The following is a 17,377-nucleotide window of genomic DNA, read 5'->3' as shown; positions in this document are numbered from 1 at the left end:
ATACTAATTAGCTAAGCCACTGCTAATCTCTCCTCAGCAGAGCTTGCAGACACAAATGTCAATTAAACCTGAGTTTGTCCCCAAGGAAGGAAAGGTCAGAGGGGAGTGTTCAGTCAGCTGTGAGATTATGTTAACACAGCATTAGGAGTAATAATCTCTGCAGAAAAAAATAAAAAAGCTAAACTTTCTCCTACTTTTTGTCTGTGTGTGTTTTTAAATAATTACATTATCTGTAGAGTGGGGAGAGGAGAAACAAGGGAAGAATAACAAGATGGGAATCGACAACTGTTGTCTCTTTAGCAACAAACTAAACACCCATCAATCTATTGCCTAAGGAGTCAGGAGAGAGTTCATTCCTTGCTTACAGCTCAGGCATTGAGTATCTCAGGAAAACTCATTTGTTTCCACCAAGCTAAGATTCAGGTTTTAATTTACTCCTGGAATCTCTGCAAATGTTTGAATTTGGCTTTATTTCTCCTCTAGCAGCACCTTGCTCCCTCCTGAAGAAAAGACCATCGCAGGTTCTTGCACTCCTCCATCCTTCCTAAGACCTGCAGATCTATTTTCTGTGGCCAGCAAGCAGAGGACAGTAAAGTAAGTGCTGTACGTTCATCACACTCTTCCATTCTGCCTTTTGCTGTCCAGAGCACTTTATTCCCATTCTGCACTTAAGCGGGCAGATGGTTTTGAGCACATAAACCCCATTAAAGTCAAGGGATTTCTCCTGTACTGCGAATTACACAATTGCTTAAGTGCTTGCAGTAGACTGAAGTCGTAACTCATTAGAACTGGCAGCACAGGGGCATGGTTAAGCAAATGCTGTAATGTTTCACAGTTTATTTATTTACGTTGTATTGATGGGCTTCAGCACCTATTTAAAGTTAAGTACTCGCTTCCTCAACAAGAGCTGCAGATACCTTTATTCCTGGGTGTATCTAGTGCCCTTTCTTCCCTATGATCTTCCAAGGAGAGACTGTCATGGAAAGCAACTCCTGAGCCTCAGAAGAGAAGCTCTACTGATAACGTAAAATCAATCATTTCAAACAAGGAGGGAAAGTACACCATAGACAGCTCCTGACCCCAGCCACAGGTGGGAGAAGTGTATAGATAAACACCTCCCTCTTATCAGAATATGGCAACATAGTTCTTATATCAGCCAGCTTTGTTAAAATGTCACACTGCATATGAAATCTGTGACAGGGGGTGGGCAGCCTAGAGCATGGTAAAGTTGCAGATATAGGCAATAATATGGCATGCAGAAAGTACAAATTACTATGGGAAGCATTTTAAAGCAATACAGCCTGATGAGGTCTAATATACAGCACATGGATTCTCCTTGTTGTAGGAAAGCTTGAGCATCAGAACTTCTTAACCATGCTTAAACAAACATACAAACTCCTCTAAAATAATTTCTCCAAAAATCAAGAGGTTTTTTTTTATAGTCATATAATCAAGAAAAAAGGTCTGCCCATGCACTACTACATTGGTTAGAAAGATGTAAGTTGATTTACTCAGGAGTTTCAGAGAAATCTCAGCAGATAAAATATTATAGCTTGCTGTCATAATTTTCTGGAGTTTGCATTCTCATAGATCTGTAATGCTGCAAGCAAGGAGGGGCCACTCTGTCATCCAGTCTGACCTGTTATACATCACAGGTCATTACATTTCACCAAGTTCCCTCTGCATCGAGTCCAATAATTTGTGCTTTGCTAAAGACTATCTCCAGAAAGACATCTGTCTGGATGTAAAGACTTTCGGAGCCAGAGAATGCACCCTCCTCCTCCTCCAGTTCCAGCGATTAGGCTCACTCTAATAGAAACACGTGTTATTTTCAGCTTAATTTGTCCAGATTCATCTTCCAGTCACAGACTCTGGTTATGCCTCGCTTCACTGGACTGTAAAGCCCTTTGGTATTCTGTCTTCTGCTGCCACAACAACATCTCTCAAGAGTATCTTTATGGAGTACATACACGCATAAGCAGCTCCATCTAAGTCTCTCCCTCTAACCCTTGATTCCATTTTACAGCTTTTTCTCCGTTCACTAGGTATATGTATTACTGGCAGAATCTGCTGAACCTGCAGTATTTCAATACCATTCTCATAAGTTGTAACTATAGATGAGCTCCGAAATTACTCCATTTAATCAAATATCAGTGGTAAAGAGAACTTAATTATCACTCTCTGACCCTCTGATTGCTTTCTGGTCCAATAAAACCATAAAAAACATTTTTTTTTTTTTCCAAGGGAACTGCACCTCTTTCCTTTTAGATGAGGTCTGTATTTTTTTATTCTAAGGTATACAAACTTGCATTTCCTTTCATTTTGCTGGACTGCGTTTAAGAAGTCACTCATGCTTAGTCTTCCTGACTTTAACCATTCAGACAGTCTTTGCCTTATCTCCAGGTTATTATTTTACTCCAAATCACCGATAAAGATGTTGAGCTGCCAGGTCAAATACAAATTGCCACTCAACCAAACCAGAAAAATCCACCTTCAATTAAAATTCCTCATTTACTTTCAAATTCTTTCAAGATTTAGTCTGTCTAATGTATACCTTATCAACAACATGCAATGCTGATTTATTTATCAAAAAAGGCAGAGAAGGTGGTGTGCCTGAGATCTTACAACACCGTATTACTTCCTAAACTTCATAATTCCCAGCAAAGAAAGAAACCAGCTTTGATCCAAGAGCCGATATTTATCCTGTGTTTGAATACTTCATTAGCAGAGCCTCATAGAAATTCACCCACTATTTTGACTGTGGCTGATGTTAGGTTAGCTGGTTTAAGTTACCCCACTCACTCTCGTGGATACTGTCTATTTAATATGTAAATATTGGTACTTTCACAGAGTGTCCCAGGTCTTCTGTGGTCTAAAAAATTCAGACAAGATGAGCCTACATTCACATATTTATGGCCTAAAGATGCCTATTCCACAACCACTTCAGCAGGCAAAGAACCGCATTCATGTGGCCTTACTTAAGTAAATCATGGGTCTTTAGCAAGAAAGGTCTTAAAACACACATTTAAAAAGCCATGGGAACCAAAACAAGAGGCCTTTGGAGGGAGTGAGGTGATGCGGTGAGATTAGTACAAGTGTAGATTATCCTCACTTGAGAACACTTATAAACCTTCAGTCATTTTGAGTGAAAAATGGCTACTGAGACAGTGTGACTGGCTTACGCCTGAAGATGCTTTTACTACACTGAAGTCTGTAAATTTAGAGAAGTGCTAATAATGTTACCCTAGTGAATTAAACCCACTGTAGGGTATCTTCAGGTCAGAAAGACACATGCACACACCACAGTGTTTATTTTGTCATTCGTTCCAATGCTGGCAGCCCCAAGCAGTGGACTTATCAGCTCTTCTCCCACTTGAACATCTCACATGGCGGCAGGGAGGACACATCCCATCCCATCCCAGAGGGCTGCCTGTCACCCTGCAGTATCTTGTTGGGTTCCAGGCCTTTTCCTTAAAATTATCACATTCCACTTCCAGTGGTGACCCAGGCTGGGTCACATTTGCCAAAACTGACAGAGTTCCCATTTCGAAATATCAAAATCATTACATAAGCAGAAATCTCATTGTCCTTGATAGCTTCCCCTTCAGCATATGCAGCATTGTCCGATAAAGCCTGTATTTGCTCCAAAATTTACTGTACCAGAAAGAACACAGCTGGAAGAGTTGCACAAAGATCCTGACTTCAACATGATAACTTCTGGTACATAATATGCTCAACACCAGTGGAAATACCAAAGGGCACTCCCAAATAATATTCTCATACAATATCTTGCTAACAACAGACCAAATTCTCAGCTGGCCTGAATCACTGAAGCCAAAGTACTTTGTCTCACTGGGAATCTTGTTCCACAGCATGTAAATGGAATTAATGTGGCCTTGCTTGCCTCTAAAAAGTAATGAAATTTTCCCAAATGAAAAATATGTTTTCAGGGCTGTGGCAAGGAGAAGCTGGGATTTACCTGAAACATGCATTGGTCTTTTAGCTCCTGTTGAAACTGGGGCCTGGGATGATGGCTCCAGTGTGGAAATGCAGATTGATTAGATACCTAATCTGCAACGTGTCTTTCATCCCTGAGTGGCTTACAGACATTACTGTTGCAGCCTGCTTTCCCTGGTAGCCCCCCACTGCCCTGCCCAGACAGAGGTCTGGGCTACAGCTCAGCACAGCATCTTACAAATGTGCATCAGAGCCATCACTTAAGCATCATCCAGGGGATGCACTCTGTTTACCAAGGCAGTACCCAGAAACTTTTACAAATGTAAACCGAGGTACCTTGTAGATCCCCAACTATTCAGATGAGCCATCAACAATCCAGTGGAACCTAGCCAGCATCATTATATTTTGAATATTAGCCTGTGTACTAAGATCACATCATTTTGGTGCTTTGTGTGAAAGCAGCTGATTTTACAGTTGGAATTTTGACATTTTCAACAATTCTTTTCCTTTTTCTGCCCCTCCTTCTTCTCACATCTGACTCTTGCTGTTGGCCCCAGCAACCCATGCGATGACAAAACCTGTGCACTCCATTCAGCAGCCACGTGGCCTCCAACCAGAGACAGGTAAGCCCTTTCTCTATGGGATAGCTATGTTCCAGGACTAATCCAGAGCCTCCACCAGCTCTCCACAGCACCAGGCCATGCACACCCTCAGCTTTGCAAAGGGGGTGAAGGACCACTGCTGTGGGACCAACAGAAATCTATTCTGATGTATTGTTTCCACACAAGCAAGCTGCAGACTGTAGTGGTTCCCACATCCTGGATAAAGCTCCCTCCCCTCCTCTGATTACTGCTAAATCATACTTTCCAGAGCTGATTTATCCCAGACCTCATAAAAGTGCTTCAGAACAGACAAAGCATGCTGCTTTCTGAGTGCATCGGATTCCTTCCAGCACCAGGTATTTTAAAAAGACACAGCCTCATGGAGGATTCCTTCTCAGTCCAACTCCTACATACAAAGGCTTTGCACTTACCTTAAATCACACGGGATGTCAGCTGTGCTGGGCTATCATCACTGCTATTATTATTTGTACTGGCAGGATCAAAATTTCCTTTTTCTTATTCCTCCTTCACATTCTGAATGGGTAAAAGAGAGAAAGGGCAGAAGGAGTGAGAAAACAGCTGAGATTCTCATAGGACTATGGCAGCAGCTGGAGTAAAATACTAGATTCCCCTAAATCATTTCCCATGGCTCCATGCATTGGTCACTTGCTTGCTCTGCATGTCCTCTGATGTCCTGTTCCCACTTGTCATCTACTTTCCAGGGTCCATGGAGCAAGGTACAGGTCATCCTAGCTCTGCCTCTTCTTGGGACTTAGGCTGCGTTTTGCCAAACTCATCATCGATGAAGAGATACCTTCACCTCAGTGGGGCATGGGCAGACAGAGGAGGTCACCTGCCCATGCTCAACCAAGACCATGATGAACGCTTCCTAGTACTGTGCCTCCAGCCCTAAGCTCTTCTTGAAAGCAATCATGCCTAAAATTTGAGTTCACCATTCAGCTGGACCAACTGCTTTCACTCTGTCCACAACCAGATGTTTTGTAGCTGCTCTCTGGTTGATGTAACACAACAAAAATAGATCAGTGTCTTTCACTAGCATTATCATGTGAAAAAAGACATGCGGAGCTAACAGTATGCTAAAACAGACAAGCAACAGAGAGACATCATTCTGTTGTGTCCCAGAGAAAAGGTGTACTAAGAGATAACAAGCTGAGCCTCACCTGGCTCCTCTGAGCCCTCCAAGAATGTTGTTCCACTCTTTCAAAGACTCCACATTTCATCTGGAGAAACAAACTGAAGAAAGAAATCAACCTTAAACACTCAACATGTAAACACATTCCCAATAATAATGAAAACAGAATGTACCAGGCAACAGAAGCCCTTAACTTTCTCCTAACTTGTCTGGTGGGAAAAGAATGAGGTGATGAAAGAAGAGCAGTTCTTGGTTCTTACTCCATGATAGCACATCCCTTCTGCCCCCAGAACAGCAGTACACGGGCCTGCTCATTGGAGTTGTCACCCAGGTCCTTTACAAAGAGCAGTATTCCCTGCCCCAGCCATTTTATGAGCTATGTACTGTTTAAATGTTAACATTAACCATATAGGTCGCTCCAAAAGTATTGACCCTATTTATTTCCAAGGAAACTACAACAGATACAAAGAGCACAATAACAATATTAGATAGAGCAAGTTCTCAGCTACAAAACACACTTTTTCAACACAGTCCCCGCCATTAGACAGCCTGCACAGATGAGCTGATTGATAGGTTCTTCATTTCATGGTGTGACAACCATGCCTCACTATCCAGAACATGCCTTGTTATTCATGTCACTGTTGCCACTGCTGAAATACACCACCCACCACCTCACAGTGCTCACACACTGTTTGATCTCCATAAACATTCATTACATGCCAATAATTGTCAATGGGTGCCATTTTTTCCACATGGAGGAATTCAATGATACACCTTTAGTTCACATGCAATTCCACATCAGACACCATTTGGTCAGACTGCCCCTCTGCTGCCATCTGTTGCACGGCAACAACATTTACCAAGGTATTGGTGGGAAGGTTCAACCTCTACTGCCATACCACCAACATCCACCTCTGACACTGTGGGCTGACATAATAAAAAGGGAAGCATTACTTTTGGAGCAGCCCTCATATTTGTATTGCTACATCTGCTTTTGAGGAGTAACAGATGCACATACCTTCTTTCTTCACTTTATACCATTCAGGTACATATTAGTGCATCACAGACATAACAATGCATACATTAATTTAAGCAGGAATAGTTATCTACCACAAAGAGTGCTAAGTACCAACATCTTAGTATGATTGAAACCAGAGAGACTATTCACTGGATTCTGGATAAAGCCCCAGGGTTTCTATTGCTGACAGATCAGTGAAGCTTCAGCAGTGCTTTTCATTCCGAAACAGCAGATCCCCATCATTCCTGACACCAGGCAGGACAATCAGATGTCTACACTAAGCAACATCTCTCTCACCAAATACCCATCCCACCAATTTAACATGATGAGTTATTGTCCTCTTGAAAAGCATCAGACACACTGATAACTCTCATTAAGAAAGCAGGGCAATTTTATTCCACAAAACTCTAGCCTCCATAACTGTTGTAACTGGTACAAAGAGAGAAGTGGAGTATTTTAGTAGCCAGAGGACAAATTCACAGCTTCACCATTTGCTGCTGCCCAAATGAGTGGAAAAAAAAGAATAAAAAATGAAAGAGAAGGAATATTTGTGGTGCCAAATAACATTTTCTTCTTTTCGTTCTGAAAGTACCATTCCTGCTGTAGGACAGAGGACCATTGGAAGGGTGATTTTCCTCCCAGCGCATTAACTGGTGCTTCAGCTTGCATTCAAAACTCATGACAAAATATCCTCAGCCAAAACTCCAGCCCACAAAATTCACTGCCCCTAATAACCTGTCAAAGCCCCCACTTGGCAAGCTGGGACTTGTATTATAAGGCTTCTTGGCTTAATATACCTCTTGATTATGTTTTATTTTTATTTTGCTGCCACAAGGTCAGGCAAGCACTTAACCGGGATGAATTTGTTGGGGTCATCTCTAAGAGCAACTTGGATATGTTTGTTTGTATTGAACAGCAAAATGTTTCCTTACCTCTGCAAGAAGTACAGCTCTAGATGGATGCATTGAGTAACCTCAAGGCTGCATGGCAGACCCAATCACTTTTTTTTACTATGCTGCACTTTAAAGTAGACCACGAAAATGCTCACTGGGGTCAGGTTGAAGATACACAAGAAACAACAAATGGAGAGGCAAAGGCAAAGCTCTCCCTGAGTCTTCACTAATACAAAGGCACTGTGCAGAATGTCTGCAGTTTGGTCCTGGACACACAGCTTGTGTCAATGAAGTGTGAATTAACTGAGCACCACCATGGATCATAATCTCCATGCCGCAGAGGAAATGAAACCACAGATCAGGCACGGAGTATATTCTTAAAGGATTGTCCAACAGCTCCAATGTCAGATGAAGTGGAAGAAAAACAATCAGAAACTGAGCTCTGCTAAATGATTCAATATCCATGCCCTAGTAAGAAACACCACATAAATGTTAAGGAAGTACAGTATCTGTCTTTTTTAACATAGAACTACCCAATTTTGTTGCTTGCTTCCCTGCTGCCTGCAAAGAAATTTCCCCTCCTTTGTATGGAGAGTAAGTTCAGGTTTTGTTGTAAATGATTTTTGACCACTGGAAAAGCATTTCAGACTTCAGAAAAGAAGGGAAAAAGAATCCCAGAGATATTCAGTGTTGATTTTCATTCATAATATAAGTTGTGTTTTGACGTGACCAATAAAGTTTGTCCTTTCTGATAGTCATGCCCTCTTGACCTTATGTAAAGCAATGCATGAACGCAAGTGATCAGTTTAACTTAGATCATAAGGGACATAAAATGAGCTACACAGCCATCTCCAAAGGTCAGCAGAGAAGTGTCCTGCAGTGTGGATGTTCCTGCCCTGAAAACAACTATCAAACACCTCCCCTATCACTTAAGCCAGCAGACATTTATTAGAGCAGTGCACATGCATTAGTCCTGGAGAGAGGGGCATTCCACCCAAGACAGGAAGGATACAAACAATTTGAGCTGCCAGCACAAAAAGCTGTACTATGGCATGACCACCTGCCCACATGATGTGCTCAGTGAGCAAGTCCCTTGTGAAGCAGGGAGTGAGAGCGGGCAAGGGTTGGAAAGTGTTTTCCCAGTTGCAGGAAGACAGAGAGACCACATGTTTTTAAGGCAATGGTGCTTACCAGTGGGCAGTCCCCAGGTCATTGGTCTCCTGTGCACTCCAGCAGCAATTTAGCATTACTATCCAAGGACAAATTATGTCCTTCTCCCAGTGTTTTCCCTGGAGGATTTCTGGTGAGACTTCAGGATAAGAAACATCACAATGAAGGTGCTGAACCCAAACTCCTACTGCTGCCAAATTCCAGCAGGTGATAGCATATAGTTTTTGTGATCACCAAGAAAAACCAAAGCACAGTTGAAATAATAGACAAGAACCACCTTTTGGCAGATAAGAAACCTATGCATGGTGACCATTTAACACGAGATTAAAAGGGATTACTTATTCTACCTTCATTTAATGTGTATTTTTCCCATCACTGAGATGTCATCACATCGCTAAGTTCATCACCTGAAGGAAGGAATGTATACATCAGGATGCCAACCCTCACTCTGAATTAAAGCTACAAAGAAATACACACAATAAAGATCATCACTGTGTCATTATTTTATATTTATGAAACACAGGAACATCTGTATACCCTGAGAATGAGAGAGGTTGAGATTTCTTCTAAAACAAAAATCACAGATAAAAAGCTCACCTGCAAATACAGCTCTGTTTCTCCGTCAACACAAATCAGCAAAAGCTAAGTTTCTAGAAGTACTCACAAGATCACATGTCAAAATTGACCACCTTATTTTGTAATAAATACATGTTTTCTTTGCATAGTAGAAAAGCATACCATTCACTTCTGCTTAACCTTGCAGTTCTTCACTCTCTCTCATTTCACATGATTGCGTTCCACTAAAAAGTATATATGTCTGTATTAGCTTCTGTCATACAACTATTTTTGGTAACATTTCATCACCTTTCATCACCTTCCTAACAGCAGAGGCTTTCAGATTTTCAGGAGACAGTAACAGCCGTTTTGCATAATCACCTTAACATGTCCTAAATGTACAATTTTATTCTATACAGTGATTGTTTCTTCCAGCTTCTTAATGTACGTCCTGTTGCAGACATTGCTCCTTATATTTGAATTGCTTTTCACAGTGGTTTTAAAATAAAAACCTCAGACCAGGAAAGGATCAACACTTACTTTCCTTACCTGAGCTCTACAAAAACTGCTGATATTGCAATACCAGCAGTTATCAGCAATACCATATCCTTTTTCCCTGCAGTGTTATTCTTGGTGCACACAAACTGTTGGCTGTCAGAATAAATATTGCCCAACAGGATTTCCATCTCACATAATGACCCTCAGCTCTGTTCCCTTTTTTCTGTTCTCTTCATTGACAACTAATCACACCCAGTATCTGCACTCTCTCAAACACAGAAATACTCATATTTTGGCACAAAGTCATATACCTGGTTATCCCAGTTGATTTATCCTTGATCTGAATGCATACAACTTCCAGAGTCTGATGCTCTGTGGTTGAAATGGAAAGCTAATCTTGACAATGCCCTATGGGAAAACTATTTTACTATAGCTTTGTTTACTTGTTTATTGGATGGAGTAGTTTCATTGTTAGCTGTTCAGATTCATAAGTTACTGATCTAAATAATTCCCTAGACAAATTGCAGAGAGAAACCCGGAGGAGTTGGGCTTTGGTGAGATTACCTCAACTGTGTATTAACTGCTCACAATCATTCAGTTAAAGCATAGCCAGCAAACTCCATGAAACACACCCAGCAATCTCGCTCACCGCAACCCAGACTGCTTCAGCTTGCCATGGAAGCGGTGATTGTGTGCATCTCAAACAGTTATCCGCTAAGTGTAGTAGTGCTGAGATCTGTAGTTTGAAAGCAGTAACTCCAAAGACTGGAAGCATCAAGTCTTGTCAAAGCAACACAGCTTCTTCTTTGCTCACTTCAAGTTTCAGCAGGAGTAAATCAAGTCTTACAGCACTGCTCTTCAAAATACAAATTAGATCTTTGGTGCATTGTCTTTTTGCTACATCCTTGCACCTAGAATCATAGAATGGCTTGGATTGGATAGAACCTCAGAGACTATCTAATTCCAACCATTTGCTGTGGGCAGGGCTGGCAACCACTGCTGCTCAGGGCCCTCAAACCTGGCCTTGAATTCTTCCAGGGATGAGGCATTCAACCCCCCTACTACTTTCATATAAGAGCATCTTTTAGTCTTCTCTCTACTTATGTACTATATAACCACTCTCCTCAAAGTAGGCAGGAACATTCTGCTGAAGAGCAGTTCTTCCTAGTGTTTGTTTATACGTTACAGCAGAAAAAGAAACGTAGTCCACAGCTCGTCACACTTGCCATGGCTCTAGTGATAAGAAGTTAGAGCCACTACCCCTGTTCTGGCAGAACATCCATGCAATCTGTGTGCTTTGCTTTCTTTCATGCACACATCCAGCCCTCCTTTCTGCTACTACTGCAGCATCGTGGTGAATTTTTGCAGTCCTGCACTAGTACAAGGGGAGGAGAGGGAGAATTACCTTCAGACAATTCCACCTAATCTTGTAAAATGTGTTTGTAGGAACCAGGAGCAGCACCCTAGCAACAGCAGGAAGAGCAAGGGAGAACCAGATTCAAAACCCCAGACACTGGCTGCACTGTTGGCTGTATATGAACATACCCAGCTGGAGCTTCTGTGGTATTTGAAAGGACAGTAAGCCCTGAAGAGTCTGAATGTTCACAGGGGAGCTTATCAGTTGTTGATGAGGCCCTGTCCAGCCCCACAGACAGCCAGTTTCCTTCTGCGCTGGGGCACTAGTTTGCTGTGGAGCCAGCAGAAAGGTGATAAGCTGCAGAGAAGATTTTTTAGGAGTCTTGCCTATCTTTCACACCAAGTGGCCAGAGCACATTTTCCACAGTTGCCACTTACAGATAGGCTGGCTGTTCTCGGATAAGGCTGAGAAAGAAATAGGAAAATAGGTTCCAGTTACCTTCCTTTCACAGTCCCAGAGGAACTGGATGTTAGGTCTGACTTTTTTTCCCCTCTTCATTTAAATATATAAATCTCCCATGGCTTATAGCTGCTCCAGACAAGTCAGCTCTGGAAATCTGTCTCTTGCTCAGAGCTGATTCCAGAGCAGCAATCAGCAATTCCCTGCCTGCAACTGCCGGGCAGGAAAAGGCTGCGAGCTCTGCCAGCTGATAGTAAGCACCTCACTAATCCAAGTTGTGAAACCCCTCAGAGAAAATGCCTTCTTTCAAAGTTCACATTTTGCCAAACTGAGAGTGACTCTTTTATGGCTGGTTACTGAGTGACGCTGAGTGGGATGGGGTCACTGCTCCACCAGGACACGAGGCCTGGCTTTGGGATGGAGTAGCCCTATCGCTCCCTCTCTGGGCTGTGCCTTCAGATCCCATGGGAAGTGCAACAGGCAGTGACTGAGGTTGGTGCTGGGAAGGTAACATTGGGAATTGCCATGGGGGCTCAGGCTGGTGTCTAAGGTTGCTGGATCTTGATCTGCAAGCCTTGCTCTGATTGTCTGTCCCTCTTGCAATGGTTGGAAGTGTAGCAGCATTATCCCTGTTGCACTCCTTCCAGGTTGCAATCATACCCTAGTGGGCTAAAGCACTTCATCCTCAACTTCTGAGAGCAACAAAATTCACCTCAAGTTATTTGTATATATTTGTATTCTGAGCTCCCCATGGGATGCTGTAATTAGAACATAACAATATGCAATAACTGAAGATCAGACATCCTGTACAGCTACCATGATTTTGCATTAAGCAAGGCAGGAAATGCTCCATGAACTGCAATATTGCATTAGCCCCTATCAGCATTTAAGGGAGCCATTCTCCTTACTGTTTGCCTCCAAAGAGTTCCAAACAGAAGAGCTACTCAAGTATAAAAACAAAACCAAACCAAACTACATCATGCTGCAAGGATCCATCTCTAAGGCAGAAATGTGCAATAATAACGAGTCCTGCATTTGAGTGCTGCCAGTATTATGGTGGCAGTGTGTTAACAAGGAAATGAATGAAAGGAAGAAAAAAAGAATTCCAGAAGTTTTGTTCTTGATTCAAATTAACCCTGGAGTCTAGGCTTGCATTTCCAAATTGTTCACATCCCTGTTTCATGTGAATGTTAATATCTTCCAATTCAAGGAAACATCAATCAAACATCGTTAAGGAAAGATCTTCTCCCTGAAAGCTACTGCTGTGGCAGGGAAGCTGATGCAAAGACTGAATGACCTGACCACACCACCACCTTTTCCCCTCCAATTTTGCCTCTGAATTAGGGTGAATGCCAACAAGGCTGTGCACACAAACCTGAGGACACAAACCTATTGTTAATGAACTGCATCTTGCGATGCCTTTGGCAGGATGCGTGCCTGCATGGGGCTCACCCAATGCCAGGCACAAGGCAGCCTTGATGGATACCAGAAAATAGCACTGCTTTGGCAGCAAAGACCGCATGAAACCAAGCACTTGGGGTTTTGTAAGTCGGGTTTGGCCCTGCTTTTTGGCATAGCTCCCTCCTTCCGGCTCACTCGCCTGCCCTCTGCAGTCATCCAACCCACAAAGGGAGGGAAAAATGGGATTAATTCTATTTTTTTTTATTTCCTCCAGTGCAGGATAGCAGTGATTTCCACACTGACTTCCAGCCCTTTGGGGTTCTCCAGCTCAAGCAATACCAGACAATGCTGCCACTGCCCTCCCAGGATGGCACCAATCATTGATGAGGCAGCCTCACCCTGCAATGCATGAGACGATTCAGAGACCCACTGCTCCTTTACTAAGTGGTAATGCTTCTAATTAGCAGCAAGGACTCCTGAAAGGGCTGCTGGAGCCATGGCAGGCTGGAGGGCACGAGTGCAGTAGCAAGGCACTGGGGGTGGAACAAGCAGAAGCTGGGAGATAAAGAGTGCAAGAGGGGAATATTATGCTGACAGAAAAGAAATATATGTTGGACTAACCTCTAGTGCCAGGGATATTTTAATGTCTTGTGGCACGGAGCTGCTCCCTGGGGAAGACAGAATTAATTTGGTGAGTTTGGTGCCTTCCACCAGTGGACTGGCAGATGGAGTGGCACACCTCCTCTGCTGCCTGCTAACCTGGTACTAGAGGGAGAAAACGTTCCCTGAGCCAGCAACTAAGAATTCATGGGAGGGAGAGAGAGGGAAGAAGGGGGGCATGACTTCCCCTAGGAGTGACTTGACTTGGTTCCCTGTTGGTCACAATGAAGTGGCTGCTGCTCCCTGTGCTGCAAAGAACAGAAAAGACAAACCTACAGGCTCCCACTACCCCTTGGCACAGACAATTAATGAGGCTCCGCTACAGCTTAATTGCTGTGCCTCCCACTCCCTGTAAAACCACCTCTCTGACCTCTCTGTCTGACAGCAGCAGGAGCACTGCCCTGACCGTAGCTTTCTTGAGGATATCAAAAAAGATCAGCACAGGGGTGCAAACTGACAAGTCAGAAGGGCCCACTCTGCAGATGCCAGAAAACTGTACTCCTGTAGACTTTCCTCTGTAACCAAGAACCCACTGCATGCAGTAGAGAAGAGTATTTGCCTCTGCCCTTCCATTTACCCAATGTCACCACATGCAAACAAGTACATCTCTTGCAAGGCCAGCCACATCAAGACAGATAATAAGGTCAGTTCCAGCCCTTATCATTCTTTGATTCTAAGATCATCCAGTCCAACTGTCAGCCCATAGCCACCATGCCCATTATGCTATATCTTGTGTCACATCTATACATTTCTTAAACACCTCCAGGGACAGTGACTCCACCTCCCTCCTGGGCAGCCTGTGCAGTGCCCAGAGATTCTTTCTGAGGAGTTCATATCCAACCTGAAGCTCCCCAGGCAGAACCTTAAGCCATTAACTCTCATCCTATCATTAGTTACCTTGGAGAAGATCATAACAACCACAGCAGTATTTTTATCCATCCCCATCTGCAAAACATTTGTTTCTTTGCAGTACCTTGATGATGCCACATGCACTATTTTGATGACAGAGGTAAGAGATCAGCACCAACTTTTCCAACAGTAGATCTGCAACCCCCTTCCCCAATGCAAAAACAGAATCATAGAATGGTTTGTATTGGAAAAGACCTTTAAGATCATCTAGTTCCAACCTCCCTGCAATAGGCAAGGATAGCATATTATCCTTCAGGACAGTATTCCAGCATGGAGATTTTACTAATTGCTACCTTATGCCTGATAATGAAACACCTCAAAACATAGAGTATAGCAAAGAGGAAACCTTTGACTGGATTTACACCACTTTCTACAGTTCTTAATTTGATGAGTACCCTATCAGTTATAAAAGGAGGCTGTGTAAGTAACATAGGCAGTGGGACTGCAATAGCTGCCTGAGTTGAGCCTTGAATAGTTAAAGCACCTCAGTTCACAGGTGGTGGGAGTAAATTAGACAACCTCTCATGCATCATAGCCAACAGAGCAGTCACAGTGCTTACTGTCATCAACCAGTCCAATCCTTATGTCTAACTGCAACACTTACCCACAGCATTCACCTACCACAGCTAGATTGATTCTAATTATCAATGGACAAAAAGAAAAATATGATTCTGCTCTGATTTAACTTCTAGAATAAAGGGTTGCTCCAGTGGGGGCAAGGGGGAATAAATATATAATAGCCTCAAGACATGCTATTGAATTTGTCAGTGCATCACACACTGCTGCCCAGATCTTTCACTATAAAGAGCCTCCAGTGTGGTCCAAAACAATAACAGGGTACTTGTCAGGCAGGAAGAAAATGCACAGAGTTTCATTAGGCTGAGGGACACCAAAAAACTGGAAAACAGACAGTGGAAAAACACATTAATGCAGCCCTGTAGCAGAGCTCTGCCAATTTCAGAGTGAAAAACAAAAGGACTGTAACCTATACTGGATAATATCAGAGACCATAGTAAAAAGGTTAAAAGAAATCATCCCTTCCTACCACATGTTTATGGCTTGCCTTTGCTTAGACTTAAAAGCATAATGGCTCATTTTTCCTCTTGATCAGTAGTTTGGGGGATATTTGTCATCATTTGGTACAAGATGTTTTTCTTCCAAGAGCTGAAGTGGACTTCAGTGCAGTATTAAGATGTTGGTCACTCCGGGAGATGAAACACCAAATGAGCACGCAAACAGCAAGAGCGGAAAAATATCCTAACAAGACCAGTCCGGCAACAAAGACATACACAGGATCCCTCATAAAATGTGATAATTAACGTAACAAAGAAATTAAATTCCTGCCAATCCTCTGATAGACAATGTACCCGTGCTGGATCTGGACATTTCATCTTCTTCCTCTATGTCTTCAGAGGAGACATTGAGCAAAACATTGAGCTCAGCCTGTCAATAAAGATTTATTGGCTGGCTGACAAAGCCTGCCAATTGCCAGCAGCATAATCACAAACAGAACCAGCAGCAGAAGAGTTGCTCAAGAAAGCATCACTTAGACTGATGGGGGCCTAACCATTGTGTATGTTTGCCAAAACTACCGGCTAATTGAGGTGGGAAATGACTTCTCAGGAAGACGGACACTCTTCCTGATCTTGATTAACTCCCTCTGTATTGTGGTTTACAGAAGTATGTCAGCATTCTCCATCAATCTGCCAGCAAGTCTTTTCTCTAACATATTTCAGCTTGCCACTTGGCCTTTCACTGTGGATAGGTGCTGCCACAGCTGATAGAGCTCCCGCGTGACATCAGAGACCAGCACTGCCTCTTTCAGCTGATGCTGACCTTCCCCCTTCGCAATAAAAATAAAGTAAGTCAGCAACTTCAAAAATAACGGTGTCTTGTCAAGTTTAGAAGTGAATACTTAAAAATACTTAAAATCTTCCTGGGACTGAGAATAGTTTTAAAAAGCAAGCAGTAGAGATATGGAAGAGCGTCAGTATTTCTGCAAAGCCACCGCCACTGATACTATTTGCCAAGTACGTTTACAACATTTTAGCTCTTAAAAATATCTTCTTTCTTGAAATCAGTGTTTGAATATCTCAGTAGGAGCCAATCCCATCACACTTGTCAAGCAAGTCCTAGATGGGGGGAATTCACAATCTGATAGAGAAGGAACTGGGGCTTATAGGTAGCCACAGGACACTCAGAAAGCCATGTTGTGTGCATCTATGTGTATCTTTAGTACACATAGTTCTGTCTGTACCTCTAGTAACACACAGATGGAGTGCTGCATTAGGTATCAAGTGCAGTACTCACTACAAGGCAGAGCTACCTCAAGATTTCTCAGCTCTGCATGCAAAATGCATTTACAGTTACAAAACAAGTTCATCGAAGGGGAAAAAGGGTCCAAGATGGGGAAAGGTTAGCTGAAAGTCATTCTTTTAAAGCTTTTTTTTACCTCTAAACCCTTCCATATGTCCTGTTTTCCTAGCGTATCTTCCCTTTTTCTAGACTAACACACACCATCACTAGAATTTATATGGGAGCCAGTGATCTGTTGCAAGAAGAGGCATGGACTGCAGAGTCTAGAAGAGGGCAGAGAGGTATCAAGAAGAGGCTAGTAAACAAGGCTTTTAAGGAAAGCTCAAAGGAATCTAAAACCAACACAGCAGAAATTGAGAGACCCAGAAAAGGGGTATTAGTTTTCTCAGTGGTTATCAGAATCAATGCAATACACAAAATAAAAATTCA

The sequence above is a fragment of the Coturnix japonica genome, chromosome 2 (assembly GCF_001577835.2).
Source record: "Coturnix japonica isolate 7356 chromosome 2, Coturnix japonica 2.1, whole genome shotgun sequence".
In the NCBI taxonomy this organism is placed as follows: Eukaryota; Metazoa; Chordata; class Aves; order Galliformes; family Phasianidae; genus Coturnix; species Coturnix japonica.
The sequence above is the reverse complement of the archived record's forward strand: the minus strand, read 5'-3'. Positions refer to the sequence as shown.